General features: G+C 44.1%; 1 pseudogene across 1 annotated transcript in view; it reads left to right on the forward strand.

Moving 5' to 3' along the window:
• LOC110507704 (RNA N(6)-adenosine-methyltransferase mettl16-like) overlaps nucleotides 1-14,551 on the forward strand; it is a 29,329-nt pseudogene that overhangs the window by 3,160 nt on the left and 11,618 nt on the right. Inside the window, exon 3 of the transcript XR_016492426.1 lies at nucleotides 13,319-13,504. The product of XR_016492426.1 is annotated as an RNA N(6)-adenosine-methyltransferase mettl16-like (transcript). The remainder of the gene's footprint in view (nucleotides 1-13,318; nucleotides 13,505-14,551) is intronic.

Here is a 14,551-nt window from a genome sequence, read left to right on the forward strand (position 1 = left end):
ACAAGCTAGTTAAACTAGTAATATCATCAACCATGTGTAGTTAACTAGTGATTATGTTAAGATTGATTGTTTATTATAAGGTAAGTTTAATGCTAGCTAGCAACTTACCATGGCTGCTTGCTGCATGCACTCGCGTAGCAGGTGGTCAGCCTGCCTCGCAGTCTCCTCGTGGATTGCAATATAATCGGTGTCCAAAAATGCAGATTACCGATTGTTATGAAAACTTGAAATCGGCCCTAATTAATCGGCCATTCCGACTAATCGGTCGACTGGTACATACTGCTGTAATGCTATGAGGTTCGTAAGGATAGTGTAGCTAACATACCGGTACATACTGCTGTAATGCTATGAGGTTCGTAAGGATAGTTTAGCTAACATACCGGTACATACTGCTGTAATGCTATGAGGTTCGTAAGGATAGTGTACCTAACATACCAGTCCATACTGCTGTAATGCTATGAGGTTCGTAAGGATAGTGTAGCTAACATACCAGTCCATACTGCTGTAATGCTATGAGGTTCGTAAGGATAGTGTAGCTAACATACCGGTCCATACTGCTGTAATGCTATGAGGTTCGTAAGGATAGTTTAGCTAACATACCGGTACATACTGCTGTAATGCTATGAGGTTCGTAAGGATAGTGTAGCTAACAAATTGTCAGCCAACATAGGGTGTAATGTAACTTATTTAAAAAGTCATTACTTTATTACATTGCTCAACATTTTCATAATATTTGTCAAAATTAGTTAAAGCAATGAATTTGTATCCTCCATACGCCATTCTCTTCAAATCTGAAAACGTTTTGGCATTTTCTGAACCGCATGTACCTAGTGTCCTCTGCTGTATTCTTCACATTTTGGTGAATTTAGTATGACATCCGGGAACTTTTAGCATACTAACTACATACTCAATTTATATCACAAATAGTAGGGTTAGGTTAGTATGAATATTCGAACACAGCTTATGCTTCTTCTGGTGAGGGCAGGTTGTCTAAGCGCGCACACACACACTGGCAAAAGATTTTCAGCTGGCAGGCAGACACTCAAATAGGTTTCTGAGTGACAGAGTAATTTGCTTTGCATAGGCACTTTGTTGGACTGGAGAAAAACTCCTTTAAAGGAACGTTTAACCGGATCCCATGCTTTTAAAAGTTATGTTCTGGGACAGTATAGATCACCTTCGTTCCCGGTTCGGATTCTGGTCCTCAAAAAAACAAAACATGATGACTAATTTTCATTTGGAATTGAGATGTGGGGGTCTATGAGAAATAAATGTCAAACATTTAATTTACAAGGCAAAATAAAGTCTTGCATTAAGAAGCTTAGAGGCTAGATTGAAAGCCCTCAGCAGTCCTGGTTGACAAGTATTGCCTCCGCCTGTGGCTGCAGGAGAGGTTATTATGGCTGGGTAGGCGGCCAGGTGCAATAGAGAGAAAGACCAGACATACAGACAGACAGGAGAAGAAAGGGAGGCTATTGGGTTAATGTTGTTTTTGATGTCAACTCAACTGCGCAGTCATCACTGCACCTGGTGCTGGGCTGGAGCTGACGGTGCGTAATAGAGCACATCTTATTCTCTGCCTTGTGTACTTTCTATACCTCCATCTTGTCTCTGTCCTTTCCTTCTTCTCTGCATCCTCTTTCTGTCTTGCTCACTCTCTTCCCCTTCCCTCATTCCCCCTCTCCCTCTTCCCGCGGTCTCTGTTTGATGATAGAGGATGAAGAGTGTCCTGAGTTGCTAGCTTTTCTTTGATTCCTGCTAATGACGGACTGAAGTCCCAAACCTCCCCGGCCGTGGTCTAGCCTGTCCAGCACTACTCCAATTACTAGAGGATACCCCCCACCCCATATATATATATATATATATATATATATATATATATATATATATGCGAAAGTATTCGGCCCCCTTGAACTTTGCGACTTTTTGCCACATTTCAGGCTTCAAACATAAATATATAAAACTGTATTTTTTTGTGAAGAATCAACAACAAGTGGGACACAATCATGAAGTGGAACGACATTTATTGGATATTTCAAACTTTTTTAACAAATCAAAAACTGAAAAATTGGGCGTGCAAAATTATTCAGCCCCTTTACTTTCAGTGCAGCAAACTCTCTCCAGAAGTTCAGTGAGGATCTCTGAATGATCCAATGTTGACCTAAATGACTAATGATGATAAATACAATCCACCTGTGTGTAATCAAGTCTCTGTATAAATGCACCTGCACTGTGATAGTCTCAGAGGTCCGTTAAAAGCGCAGAGAGCATCATGAAGAACAAGGAACACACCAGGTCCGAGATACTGTTGTGAAGAAGTTTAAAGCCGGATTTGGATACAAAAAGATTTCCCAAGCTTTAAACATCCCAAGGAGCACTGTGCAAGCGATAATATTGAAATGGAAGGAGTATCAGACCACTGCAAATCTACCAAGACCTGGCCGTCCCTCTAAACTTTCAGCTCATACAAGGAGAAGACTGATCAGAGATGCAGCCAAGAGGCCCATGATCACTCTGGATGAACTGCAGAGATCTACAGCTGAGGTGGGAGACTCTGTCCATAGGACAACAATCAGTCGTATATTGCACAAATCTGGCCTTTATGGAAGAGTGGCAAGAAGAAAGCCATTTCTTAAAGATATCCATAAAAACTGTTGTTTAAAGTTTGCCACAAGCCACCTGGGAGACACACCAAACATGTGGAAGAAGGTGCTCTGGTCAGATGAAACCAAAATGGAACTTTTTGGCAACAATGCAAGACGTTATGTTTGGCGTAAAAGCAACACAGCTGAACACACCATCCCCACTGTCAAACATGGTGGTGGCAGCATCATGGTTTGGGCCTGCTTTTCTTCATCAGGGACAGGGAAGATGGTTAAAATTGATGGGAAGATGGATGGAGCCAAATACAGGACCATTCTGGAAGAAAACCTGATGGAGTCTGCAAAAGACCTGAGACTGGGACGGAGATTTGTCTTCCAACAAGACAATGATACAAAACATAAAGCAAAATCTACAATGGAATGGTTCAAAAATAAACATATCCAGGTGTTAGAATGGCCAAGTCAAAGTCCAGACCTGAATCCAATCGAGAATCTATGGAAAGAACTGAAAACTGCTATTCACAAATGCTCTCCATCCAACCTCACTGAGCTCGAGCTGTTTTGCAAGGAGGAATGGGAAAACATTTCAGTCTCTCGATGTGCAAAACTGATAGAGACATACCCCAAGCGACTTACAGCTGTAATCGCAGCAAAAGGTGGCGCTACAAAGTATTAACTTAAAGGGGCTGAATAATTTTGCACGCCCAATTTTTCAGTTTTTGATTTGTTAAAAAAGTTTGAAATATCCAATAAATGTTGTTCCACTTCATGATTGTGTCCCACTTGTTGTTGATTCTTCACAAAAAAATACAGTTTTATATCTTTATGTTTGAAGCCTGAAATGTGGCAAAAGGTCGCAAAGTTCAAGGGGGCCGAATACTTTCGCAAGGCACTGTATGTGTATATATATATATGTGTATACAGATGAACACCACTTGTGGCAGGAGCTGGATGAACCAGCTTCAGTGGGGGATGGACACCTTGGCTCTGGGGGCTCCCATTCGGAGTAGGTGTCACTGAGCCCTGTATCAACAGGTATAATAAACAGATATATATAGAGTACAGGGAACATAAGGTTGAATATATTATGACAGACCTGCTAAATATACTGTCTCATTTATATTATGACATTTCATCTAGCTCTACTGTCTTTATTATATTACAACAGACCAGCTGTATCTACTGTCTCCATTTCACTTTGGCCATTGTTGTGGGCCTGAACTCACCTCAACAGCCTCAAATAGGCTATTTCATGTCATAAATAATATTTAATATTATTAATTTCAAACAACGGTATTAGCATGAGAAGAACCAGTCCAAAACTATGTCCTCTCCGTTCAAAAAATATTCCTCCATTTGGGAATCGCTAAATTAGTCGTCCTCGATCAATTTCTTCTAAATTGTGTGTACATCTGTATATCTAGACTTAGATTTAGCTTTCCCTGACTTAGTCTCCATGCTGATTGATATATAAACAGCTGAATATGCGCTTTACCAAAACAATGCTGTGCGCAACATGCGTTGCTCCTTCCGGTATGAAACTTCAATGGCGAATGACCCTCTCTACGCCGGAGTTTACTACATGGGTTGGTCTTCCAATACATAAACATTACATATTGCCGTTTACCTCAGCTCATTGGCTATCTACCCAGCTAGATTTCAAGTCGATCAGTGGTCATTGGGTTAAAATACAGTCAATCAACAGCGGGCAAATCATTGGTGCACAATGATGTCATTACTTGTTGTCTTCAAATCGGTTTCTTTCAGTCAATACGTCCCCCGAAATGACCCATCAGGTTTGGTTGTGTTACAAACAAACCAGTTGATTGCAATGAAACCAAATATGACTGGAAAAGTCACGTTTTGCGTGTGTATTTACCTCGAGTGTGTCGTCGAAAATGGAATGAGACGGAATTCAGGACACAAGCGGTTCACAAAATGTTTCGTGTTAGGCTATAAAAATTGACTTTATCAAACAATAGACCATTCATTGTGCAAAAATGAGCATTGGGATTGCAAACCGGAAGATCGTCAAAGGTAAACAATTTATTTTATTGCAGTTTGTGATTTTGTTACGCTTGTGCTGGTTGAAATAGTTTTTTTTTTATGGGGCTCTATCCTCAGATAATCACATTGTATTCTTTCGCAGTAAATCCTTTTTTAAATCTGACAACGCAGTTGGATTAGCAAGATTCTAGGCTTTCGAAACATGTGAGACACTTGTATTTTCATTCATGTTTAATATTACTATTTATGTAGCGATCACCGTTTGTTGTCGAATTTCATCCCGCTACCGGGTTCCGTGCACAGAGAGGTTAAATAAAGGTGTTAAAAAATATTTAAAAAATCGGCGTCCAAAATTACCGATTGTAATGAAACCTTGAAATCGGCCCTAATTAATCGGCCATTCCGATTAATCGGTCGACTTCTAGTGTGTACACCCCTCTCATTCGTACTTCAGGAAATTATTATCCAGCCTCGTCTTTGTGGTGAAATTGCCAACGGTCTGTACAGTGTGAAAATGACATTGTGTAAATGCAGATGATTGCAGACACATATGCCGATGTCACCACCAGGTGCAAGCATCTACTGTGTGAGTGAAAGCACATTGGCATGGGTTGTGGGTATTTTCATTGTGAATGTGCAGCGCGTGTGAGGTAGTTAGTTTATCAGCAATCTGGCGTGGCTTTTTTCGTGAATATCTGGGGGAGCAGTGAGGCAGAGGAGAGTTGTTTAAATGTGCTTGATGTCCATCTGCAACAGCCAGGTGTTGATTACAGAAGAGAGAATCATTACTATACAGTACATGACAAACTGACAGAAGGACAGACGGATAGAGATGACTCGCTGACAGAACTAAAGACACTGACAGACAGAAAGAGCTTCAATACCATACTGATGGACAAAACGACAGACCCGAGAGGGAGACGACAAACAACCTCTTTCTCTAGAGTTTGCTCACTACCAGACCCGCATGGGTTCAAATATTATTTGTTTTCTTTCAAATATTTCAGCTGTGCCTTTTTGAGCTGGCCTGGTGCAATGGAACAAATGTAATAGTCATAAAAGTGCAAGATCCTTCAACTGAAAAAAGACCTACCAGTGAGACAGGTCTTCATCCTGAACAGGGATGGGTGGGAGATGATTGAAAGAAGTTGAAAGGGGGATGTGGGGAGGGTGGGAGTGAGAACTTTGGCGAGAGGGATGCGAGAGAATTGGCCTTTAGAAGTGAAAGTAGATATACACTGCTCAAAAAAATAAAGGGAACAATTAAACAACACAATGTAACTCCAAGTCAATCACACTTCTGTGAAATCAAACTGTCCACTTAGGAAGCAACACTGATTGACAATAAATTTCACATGCTGTTGTGCAAATGGAATAGACAACAGGTGGAAATTATAGGAAATTAGCAAGACACCCCCAATAAAGGAGTGGTTCTGCAGGTGGTGACCACAGACCACTTCTCAGTTCCTATGCTTCGTGGCTGATGTTTTGGTCACTTTTGAATGCTGGCGGTGCTTTCACTCTAGTGGTAGCATGAGACGGAGTCTACAACCCACACAAGTGGCTCAGGTAGTGCAGCTCATCCAGGATGGCACATCAATGCGAGCTGTGGCAAGAAGGTTTGCTGTGTCTGTCAGCGTAGTGTCCAGAGCATGGAGGCGCTACCAGGAGACAGGCCAGTACATCAGGAGATGTGGAGGAGGCCGTAGGAGGGCAACAAACCAGCAGCAGGACCGCTACCTCCGCCTTTGTGCAAGGAGGAGCACTGCCAGAGCCCTGCAAAATGACCTCCAGCAGGCCACAAATGTGCATGTGTCTGCTCAAACGGTCAGAAACAGACTCCATGGGTGGGTCCGACGGGAGGGTGGTATGAGGGCCCGACGTCCACAGGTGGGGGTTGTGCTTACAGCCCAACACCGTGCAGGACGTTTGGCATTTGCCAGAGAACACCAAGATTGGCAAATTCGCCACTGGCGCCCTGTGCTCTTCACAGATGAAAGCAGGTTCACACTGAGCACATGTGACAGACGTGACAGTCTGGAGACGCATGTCTCGCTCCTTCCACCAACGCCACGTTGCACCACAGACAGTCCAGGAGTTGGCAGATGCTTTAGTCCAGGTCTGGGAGGAAATCCCTCAGGAGACCATCATCAGGAGCATGCTCAGGCGTTGTAGGGAGGTCATACAGGCACGTGGAGGCCACACACACTACTGAGCCCCATTTTGACTTGTTTTAAGGACATTACATCAAAGTTGGATCAGCCTGTAGTGTGTTTTTCCACTTTAATTTTGAGTGTGAATCCAAATCCAGACCTCCATGGGTTGATAAATTTGATTTCCATTGATCATTTTTGTGTGATTTTGTTGTCAGCACATTCAACTATGTAAAGAAAAAAGTATTTAATAAGAATATTTAATTAATTCAGATCTAGGATGTGTTATTTTAGTGTTCCCTTTATTTTTTTGAGCAGTATATTTTGGGGGTTCTCGTCAAGGAGAGGGAGGGAGGGAGAGCAATAGAAGATACATGGACAGTAAAAAGACCAAGACCACAGAGCAAAATTTGTATGAATGGAGTGAATAGTAAAGGGGAGATGAGAGAGGGGTGAAGATGAGTACAGAGGAGATGGATAGATGGGACTCAGATGGCAGAGAGAGATGGGATTAGGAATCATGAACCAGAAAGATGACCCAGCCCAGGCGTTCCATCATGGCTGTCTCTGGCTGGCTGACGACCCTTGATGCCACGGCAGTAGGGGGAGGAGGGGACATTAAAAATTCAACGCTCTCTGGGTGACATTTCATTTGGCTGTCATTCTTTTTTTGGGGGGTGGGGGCAGATATTACCAGCAGAGAAATCATCCATGGTGGGTAGAGGAGTTTTTCCCTTCCTTTAATAAATGGAGTAATTGAACTTTCCATCTCACAGTGGGTTCCTTCCTGGTGCTCTGCTTGCATTATTAACACAGTGGAAGGCAGGAGGAGGTGAAATGAGAAATATGTATGGATCAGTCTGAAAACGAGCCCCTAGCTAGACCAAATATGGTACCTTCAGAAAGTATTCACACCCCTTTGCTTTCTCCATATTTTGTTGTTAATCAGAATTTAAATTTAAGGTTGTGTCACTAATCTATACACAATACCCCATAATGTCAAAGTGGAATTTTGTTAGTACATCTCTAAGATGAAATGTCTTGTCAATAAGTATTCGACCCCTTTTGTTATGGCAAGCCTAAATATGTTCAGGAGTAAAAATGTGCTTGTGTGGACTCATTCTGTGTTTAATAATAGTGGTTACATGGTTTTTGAATGACTTCCCCCATCTCTGTACCCCACACAGAATTATCTATATAGATCCCTCTATCGAGTAGTGAATTTCAAGCACAGATTCAACCACAAAGACCAGGGAGGTATTTCAATGCCTCGCAAAGAAGGGCACTGATTGGTAGATGTGTTTAAAATAGAAAAGCAGACTCTTAATATCCCTTTGAGCATGGCGAAGTTATCAATTAGATTTTGGATGGCGTATCAATACACCCAGTCGTTAAAAATATTCAGGAGTCCTTCCTACTGTAACTCAGTTGCCGGAGAGGAAGGAAACTGCTCGGGGATTTTACCATGAGGCCAATACTGATTTTAAAAAGGTTATATGGTTGTGATAGGAGATTACTGAGGATGGATAAACAAACATAAATGAGTGAAAAGATGGAAGCCTGTACAGAATAAAAATATTACAAAACACGTATCCTGCAAAAAATGTGGTAGACAAATTCACTTTTTGTCCTGAATACAACGTGTTTGGGGCTAATCATCAAAATCAAATCAAATGTATTTATATAGCCCTTCGTACATCAGCTGATATCTCAAAGTGCTGTACAGAAACCCAGCCTAAAACCCCAAACAGCAAGCAATGCAGGTGTAGAAGCACGGTGGCTAGGAAAAACTCCCTAGAAAGGCCAAAACCTAGGAAGAAACCTAGAGAGGAACCAGGCTATGTGGGGTGGCCAGTCCTCTTCTGGCTGTGCCGGGTGGAGATTATAACAGAACATGGCCAAGATGTTAAAATGTTCATAAATGACCAGCATGGTCGAATAATAATAAGGCAGAACAGTTGAAACTGGAGCAGCAGCACGGCCAGGTGGACTGGGGACAGCAAGGAGTCATCATGTCAGGTAGTCCTGAGGCATGGTCCTAGGGCTCAGGTCCTCCGAAAGAGAGAATTAGAGAGAGCACACTTAAATTCACACAGGACACCGAATAGGACAGGAGAAGTACTCCAGATATAACAAACTGACCCTAGCCCCCCGACACACAAACTACTGCAGCATAAATACTGGAGGTTGAGACAGGAGGGGTCAGGAGACACTGTGGCCCCATCCGAGGACACCCCCGGACAGGGCCAAACAGGAAGGATATAACCCCACCCACTTTGCCAAAGCACGGCCCCCACACCACTAGAGGGATATCTTCAACCACCAACTTACCATCCTGAGACAAGGCTGAGTATAGCCCACAAAGATCTCCGCCACGGCACAACCCAAGGGGGGCTAATCCAACTCAACACATCACTGAGTACCACTCTTCATATTTTTAAGGAAGCTGATGGCTGCATCATGTTATGGGTATTGTCATTGGCCAGGATTAGGGATTTGTTTATTGATTACAAATAAACATAATACAGCTGTGAGAACAGGGAAATCTTGTTCAATCTGCTTTCCAACAGACACTGGGAGACAAATTTGCCTTTCAGCAGGACAATAACCTTAAACACAAGGCCAAATCTACATTGGAGTTGCTTACCAAGGCGACATTGAATGTTCCAGAGTGGCCTAGTTACAGTTTTGACTGAAATTGGCTTAAATCTATGGCAATAGTTGAAAATGGCTGTCTAGCAATGATCAACAATCAACTTGACAGAGCATGAATAATTTTTAAAAGAATAACGGGCAAAAAATGTTCAATCCAGGTGTGCAAAGCTCTTAGAGACGTACCCCAAAAGACTCACAGCTGCTTCTACTAAGTATTGACTCAGGTGTGTGAATATCTAAATTTGATATTTCTCCATTTCATTTTCAATAAATGTGCTAACATTTTTAAAAACATGTTTTAACTTTGTCATTATGAGGTATTGTGTGAAGATGGGTGGAAAATTATATATTTAATCCATTTTGAATTCGGGCTGCAACATAACAAAATGTGGAATAAATCAAGGGGTATGAATACTTTCTGAAGGCAATGTACTAACCTTTCAGATTTGAATGAACTGGATAGGTAGCTTATATGGTGGAAGTGCACTAAATCACCTCAACCTCCTTGATTGGTCGACTGGGTTACTGATTACAGCCAACTGATTACCAGGACCTCTCTGATTGGTTCGCTCGTTAACCGATGATACCCCCTGATCTGCATGGGCTTGGATTGGTAGAGCGCTTTACTGAAGATAAATGTGGCTTCTTTGAATGGCTTCAACTTCCCCTTGAAATATTTTTTTCGTTATACCTAATAAGCTCTTCTACATACTTAGAAGTGCCTTAATTTAAAGTGCAGTCTTGGCTACACCTCTGAATGAGGAACAGTCAATACAGTTTGTGTTCAGTGCACAACCTGAAGTGGGAAGAGGAGCTGCTAATCTGTAAAATAATTTTACTGTGCATTCAGAATAAAAATGAGTTTGCCCTGAAGGTCACCTCTCCATCTCTCTCTGTGCTGATGGACTACGCTAGCGGAGGGTGGAGGCGTGGGGCTTACTTGCTGCTGGCTTCTTCAGCTGCGGCAGTTGGTTCCCTAGGTAGATATGGGTTTGTTCATCTCACTGCCCTAGGACTGTTCTAGTGCTCATCAGTTTCACTTCCCTCATATTTTTCTTTGTCTCCCTCTGCTGTTATTTTGCTCTCTCTCACACTTTCTGTCTCACACACACACACACCATCCCACCCCCTCCCTTCTAATTGATGTACTCCCTCTTTCTCTTTGTTACTGTCATCTGTTTCTCACAATCTGTATTTCCTAATGCAGAGAGAAATTGCTGAGTTTGCCTCTCTGCCCAGGCAGTTTGGAGTCCGTAGGGAGACCAGAACTCTCCCTGTCCACTCATCCACCACAGCCCACAACCTTCCGAAGATTTCAACCTACCTCCCTCGCACAACCTTTCTCTGTTTTCATTACGAAAATTTCCCTTAGGCCTCCCTTATCATTTGCCATCCACCTCACTCATCTTATTCCTGTAACACCTGCACACCTACAAGATTAATTCTCTCATAAACATGTTTTACCGGGTTTGTCCCATGCCCCACACCGTCCATCGCCACCACCGCCTGGTGCACAAACATCCACCCTACAATGTATGTCTCGATCTCGTGCACGCTCACGCTTCTTCCGGTATCAGCCATATTGCTCCAGCGTGGCTGGATTTACGTGAGCTGACTGCCTGTGTGTGCCGGTGGGACCGGGTGGTTGCCATGGAGACCTGCCGTTGTAGTGTTCTGCAGTACATACGTGCACACTCGTCACGGTCTAAAAATAGGGGGCTGGGCAGGCAGGCTCTGAACGAGACTCTGAGAAGAGCGGAACTGTGAGACCTGAAGACACTCTGAGCTAGTGGATAGGCTTTAGCTCAGCGGGCTAACACCATCTTGAGGGACACGGGTTCGATCCCCAGTCTGTCACATATGTACTATATAACTCAGGCTATGTGCCTTTTGGGGAAACTAACTCGTCCTCGCCCTGTAGTGCTGCTCGTCATCAGTGATAGTCTCTCCTCTCCGCCGTAGTTGTGGTGGATACACTCTCCTTCTTGTCCCCCAAACCCAGCAAGGAGGTGCCAGACAACCTATCACCAGGAGGTGTCTAATTGCTGTCTGTGGAGGTGTGAATGCAGACAGACTGGTTAATTACACATCTGTCCCTTCTCTTTGTCTCTCAAACCCAAAACATGCTTTCCAGGCAGTGTCTCTGTCTGTGTGTTTCCCAAACCCAAAACGTGCTTTCCAGTCAGTGAAAATCATAGAAATGTAGAGAAGGAGGTGTGGGGGTCTGTTTGGTGGGGGTCTGGTTAATGCTGGAAAATATTATTTCTGTATCATTAAGTGAGGAAGTGTATATTGATAAGCTCCTTATTTAATTTGTCATCGGGTTTCATTGTGGTGGTTGACGTGCGATGAGCAGTAATTAGGGGGGATATGGAGCTATGGGCGATATGGTTCTATGGGCGATATGGAGCTATGGGCGATATGGAGCTATGGGCGATATGGAGCTATGGGCGATATGGAGCACTGGGCTATGAGTGATATGGAGCTATGGGCGATATGGAGCTATGGGCAATATGGAGCTATGGGCGATATGGAGCACTGGGCTATGAGTGATATGGAGCTACGGGCGATATGGGGCTATGGGCGATATGGAGCTATGGGCGCTATGGGCGATATGGAGCTATGGGCGATATAGAGCTATGGGCGATATGGAGCACTGGGCTATGAGTGATATGGAGCTATGGGCGATATGGAGCTATGGGCGATATGGAGCACTGGGCTATGAGTGATATGGAGCTACGGGCGATATGGAGCACTGGGCTATGAGTGATATGGGGCGATATGGAGCTATGGGCGATATGGGGCGATGTGGAGCTATGGGCGATATGGAGCACTGGGTTATGAGTGATATGGAGCTACGGGTGATATGAAGCACTGGGCTATGAGTGATATGGGGCGATATGAGGCTATGGGCGATATGGAGCTATGGGCAATATGGGGATATGGGCGATATGGAGCTATGGGCGATATGGGGCTATGGGCGATATGGGGCTATGGGCGATATGGAGCTATGGGCTATGAGTGATATGGAGCTATGGGCGATATGGAGCTATGGGTGATATGGAGCACTGGGCTATGAGTGATATGGAGCTACGGGCGATATGGAGCACTGGGCTATGAGTGATATGGGGCAATATGGAGCTATGGGCGATATGGGGTGATATGAAGCTATGGGCGATATGGAGCACTGGGCTATGAGTGATATGGAGCTACGGGCGATATGAAGCACTGGGCTATGAGTGATATGGGGCTATGGGCGATATGGAGCTATGGGGCTATGGGCGATATGGAGCTATGGAGCACTGGGCTATTGGGTGATATGGAGCTATGAGTGATATGGAGCTATGGGTGATATGGAGCACTGGGCTATTGGGTGATATGGAGTTATGAGTGATATGGAGCTATGGGTGATATGGAGCTATGAGTGATATGGAGCTATGGGTGATATGGAGCTATGAGTGATATGGAGCTATGGGTGATATGGCGCACTGGGCTATGAGTGATATGGAGCACTGGGCTATGAGTGATATGGAGCTATGGGTGATATGGAGCACTGGGCTATGAGGGATATGGAGCTATGGGTGATATGGAGCACTGGGCTATGAGTGATATGGAGGAAGGTGTGAATGCAGTCTAGTGCTGCCTGGAAGATTGGTGGTTTATGTGACATTGTGTCAGTGGAAGCCTGTAGGGTGGTCTTTAGGAGAAGCAGCAGTGGCAGGGTAGTCACTGTTGGGGTAGAATTGATTTGCCATTTCTATTTAGGGCTTGTGGTTAGTAGCTCTTTGTGAGTTTCCAAAAAATGTGTTACGGCTGGGTTTATAGGTGTAGTTACTTGTGGTTTTGGTTTATAGGGGTAGATACTTTAGCATTGTAACTGTTCCCCCCCCTCTCCTGCAGGCTGAACTTCAAGGAGCCAGAGGCGGTGCGAGCCCTGACCTGTACCCTGCTGAAGGAAGACTTTGGGCTGACCATGGACATCCCTCTGGAGCGTCTCATCCCCACCGTGCCTCAGACTCAACTACATCCACTGGGTGGAGAACCTGGTCGGAGGCCAAGGGGAACCACGCAGGGGCATCGACATCGGTAGAATTATGACCTCCAATAACCACTATAAATATGGCCCCTCTGCCGATCCTGTTCTCTCTCCCTTGAAATGAACCCAAATGAACCATCCATGTTGGTTCAACCATAATTGCTAGGATGCATAATTACCACCACTCCGATCCTATGTCCTGTTTCTGTAGAAGAATAGATGGCTTTTATATGGCCTGTCCCTTTAATCCCTCCACTGGTTCTTAGTTGTTACATCAGATGGTGGATTTCTCACCTGTCTATATAAAGAAAGTGCACAAATATCCTCGATGCTGAATAGGATGAATAAACTCTCATTAATTCGCATACAAACATCACATCAGTAATGGAGAGTGATAAAGGTATTTAATGTGTGATCGTGTTTGTTTGCTCAGGGTATATTCCTCCAGCAGTAATCTTTCTGGGTATGACTCATCGTGGTTGCATCCCAAATTGCACCCTATTCCCTACAATGTGCATTGACCAAAGCCCAATGGGTCCTGGTCAAAAGTAGTGTGCTGTATAGTGATTGGGGTGCCATTTGGGACATAGCCTATAAGGGCAGCTGCCTGACGATGCACTTTTCAGGCCGGGAGAGAGGTGCTGCCTGGCGCAGGTCTAGCCCAAGACACATATTTGAAGTCTTAGAGTAGTGCTGATATAAGATAGGTTTTGCCTTTGAGATCATAATAAGATTGATCCTAGATCTGTACTCCTACTCTGAGACATGTTTTTAATACAGGCTGACTCTAACTAGTCCCAGAGCAGCTGGCTGCCAGTTGGCATTACAGACTGGCAGAGAGGGGCTGCATGATTGTTGGCATGTCCACCTTCAGATCCCACATCTATTTCCTGTTGATCACTGGCCAAATCCCCATCCACATGTCATGGCTGGTTTCCTGCTCTATCAAAGACTGTGATGTGTGTCAGTTAGCTCATTAGAGAGAGAAACAGGTTAGTGATTGGTGACCCTGGTCCATTCTGTAAGCTGATTGGAGATGTCACTCTCCTGATGGATATCCACAGGGAATTACTCTCCCAAGCCTTAACCTGGCCGGG

This window comes from Oncorhynchus mykiss, chromosome 27 (genome assembly GCF_057628025.1).
Source record: "Oncorhynchus mykiss isolate SJ-2025 chromosome 27, ASM5762802v1, whole genome shotgun sequence".
Classification (NCBI taxonomy): Eukaryota; Metazoa; Chordata; class Actinopteri; order Salmoniformes; family Salmonidae; genus Oncorhynchus; species Oncorhynchus mykiss.